Source organism: Rhamphochromis longiceps, linkage group LG4 (genome assembly GCF_057381845.1).
Source record: "Rhamphochromis longiceps isolate RC_006_pf linkage group LG4, R_longiceps_female_GT1.1, whole genome shotgun sequence".
Lineage (NCBI taxonomy): Eukaryota > Metazoa > Chordata > Actinopteri > Cichliformes > Cichlidae > Rhamphochromis > Rhamphochromis longiceps.
This window is the reverse complement of record NC_140560.1, coordinates 837,731-840,748: the sequence shown is the minus strand read 5'-3', so window position 1 is coordinate 840,748 and position 3,018 is coordinate 837,731. Positions and strand designations below refer to the sequence as shown.

Here is a 3,018-nt window from a genome sequence, read left to right as displayed (position 1 = left end):
GTATTCTTTTATACTGCATAGTGCTCACACGCACAATCCTCCCATAACACAAGTTTGCAGTCTCACATAATTACACAATCTAGAGCCAGTTTCTTGGAATGCCGACAGACCTGATCATTTCTTCCCAGCGCTTGTTTCCATCCCTGCTAACCTCATTTCTTCAGGGCTGCCTTTACTACCCTTAATGATTTCATGGTACAGTAATTCTTTTTTTTTTTTTTTTGCCTGTCCCGTTTGGCTCTTTTGCATCAGAATTGTTGTCTAAAGGCAAAGAAAGATGCCCAACGGATTTACTTTACCAAATTGACCATCCCAGCCTTGCCGTAATGGTCCATTTGATTCACCTTTTATTGTTTATTTTATTTTCACTTACTGAATACGGGACAGACTTGACTGGGGGAAAGAAGGGGAGAAAGAAAGAGGGAAAGAGAAACAGCTGAGAAGAGGGACGGGGGAGAAGGGCAAAAGACAAAAACCAACAGAACGGGCAGAGAAAAAAAAATGCATATATCAATCACCTGGATCACCTGCTGAGAAAGAAAAAGAAAACAAGCAGAAGAGAACAAGAGTAACAGAATAAACAACATCACAATGATATATGTGAATATGACAGTAAATACTAAATATTAAACATTATTGTGCAGCACATAAGATCAACAGAACACAGTGTGCTTTGAGGTAGGAGCCAAAAAGGGTGTAGTTTGTGGGTGTGATCACCCGTGTGTACACCTGTGAGCATGGACGCGCTTGTTTTTTGTTTTTTAAAAGGTTCCTTCATGTAATGATCTGCTAGAGGGTGTGGGGGGGCCACAGCCCCGTCCTCCAGGGCGTGAAGCAGGTATGGAGGAGATCAAAACTCCAGACATCCAGAGGCCCCCAGAGCACAAGAGACCAAGGAAGACCAACAGAGGGGCAGCCGCGCCACTGTCCCAGAAAGAGCTGAGGAGAGTCCCAGATGAGGGCTCACTCAGCAGCCGCAGAGCAGAAGCCAGGGGGAGTTGCAGTGACGCGACCGTGAGCTCCGCCGGCAGCCAGCCGTGCCTGAGTGACCGAGCCCCAGGCCGAGAGGTCGGGGGCACCCCACCTCCGAAGTGGCCCGAGCGAGCCCCAGGCCCCAGGCCCCGATAAGCGGCCGCCAAGGAGTGAGCCGGTGTGTACCTGGACGCCCACCCCCAGACACAAAGAACCACCAACGCACCGACACCTGAGGGAGTCCGCCACTGGCAGGGGAAGTGGTGGTGGGGGGAGATAGGCCTCCAAACCTTGGAGGGCCTGAGATGTCCCCAGAGAGGTGGCGCCTGACACCCAACCTGACATATAGACACAGACATACAGGCACACACAGACACAAACATCCATTCCCACCCTCATGCTCTCATATGCACTCACTCCACACTCAACCAACGTGGAGACAGACATAAAGAGACGCTGTACACACGATCACACTCCCCAAGCGTACTCTACAAACCGGGTTTAGGTACCCTTGCCCCTGGAGGGGGGAACTGCACCCAGACCCAGGTGGTGTTACCCTTTTCCCTGCGGTGGGGGGAGGCAGACCGCCCCGACTCCGCAGCAGCAGGGAGGCCCCACACTCCAGACCGCAGTCGGACGGCCAACTCCTCCTCCTAGCCCTCCCGCTCCAGCAGGTCGCAGAGAATGGGGGTGAGAGAAGACTCCAAACCTCCCTCCACCCGCTCATTGTAGTGTTGATGCATGTGTGTTCTAAGGTGCATTTAAAACCCAGGAGGGCTTGGAGCTACCTGCCAGAGAGCAGCAGGTAAGCGCATGGTCCCTCCTGCTAGCCCTCAATGTCTACGTGTATTTAAAATTGAGAGGTGGGCAACGATGCCAGGGGTGGGATGGTACAGTAATTCAACTCAAGGATGGGAAAGCCATGCTGAAGCCAGTTTATATTTTGGACAGGACATGGGACATTTATTCAGAATGAAACAGTATAGGCGGGTAACTGGACTGGTATTTAAGAAGTGTTTTCTACTCAGTTTGAGCACTCGAAGCACATTCTGCTGTGAGGCTTATTCACCCAATCGCACACATTCACACAGTTTTTTAAATCTATACCTAAGTACTTTTATCTCTGATGGATGCACTGGGAGCAACAGTGCTTTGAGTATCTTGTCTAAGGATAGTTGATACTTCCACAGAAGGAGCTGGAGATTGTTCCACTGACCATCTGATTGGTAGATGAATTGCTCTGATACCTGATCCGTGGCCACCCTACATCCCGGGAAATGGAAGTGAGAAATTAATTTGTAAATAGTATGTAACAATAGAGGTGTGAACTGAAGTGGGAGAAATAGTTCATTTATGTAACCTGTCCATTAATCTAGTACTTTAATGTTACATATATTAATGCACGTGATGCAGGTGCAGTCCGTGTTCCAGTGGAGAAGATTGTATGTGTGAATGACAGCAAGTTCAAATTTCATGCTCTCGCTCTTTTAGAGCTCAGCAGATACCCATGTGTATGTGAGATAAACATCCAGCGGCTCATGGGTGTGTGTGTGTGTGTGTGTGTGTGTGTGTGTGTGTGTGTGTGTGTGTGTGTGTGTGTGTTGACCTCACATATTCACACTCACGGGGCCATTTTTGAGCCAGTGTCTTTGCAGTAGTGATTGGGGTCGCTGCTTATAACTCACGCTTTCTATTACCTGGCTTGCTCATTTCTCTGCTGATGGTTTCACTGCGACTGGCGGCTCGAAAAATGAAGGTAAATATAAGCAATGGCCAAATGAAGCTCTCTGAAGCATCGGCGCGTATAATTTGAAACAGGATTCATTACTCGAAGCTTTTCAACACAGTCCTCTTTTACAGCATCTGGTGGCCGAAGCACGAAGATCTCAAAGATCAAAGATCTCAAAACTGGATTATCAACACGTTCTCACTCCCAACTCGTCAAACGTGTGACGCATGGTCAGGCTCCCTCTGCTGCACTTATGGACGCGCAGGGTACCCCTCTCGCGTCGGGAATTGACGTGAAGGGTCCTCCGATTGAAGAGA

General features: G+C 49.1%; 1 long non-coding RNA gene across 1 annotated transcript in view; it reads left to right on the top strand.

The window, feature by feature from the left end:
- Positions 1–2,080: 2,080 nt before the first annotated feature.
- Positions 2,081–3,018, top strand: part of LOC146670742 (uncharacterized) — a 2,992-nt gene continuing 2,054 nt past the window's right edge. Inside the window, exons 1-2 of the long non-coding RNA XR_014911570.1 lie at positions 2,081–2,728; positions 2,833–3,018. The exon at positions 2,833–3,018 is cut by the window's right edge and continues 392 nt beyond it. This is a non-coding gene — a long non-coding RNA (uncharacterized LOC146670742). The remainder of the gene's footprint in view (positions 2,729–2,832) is intronic.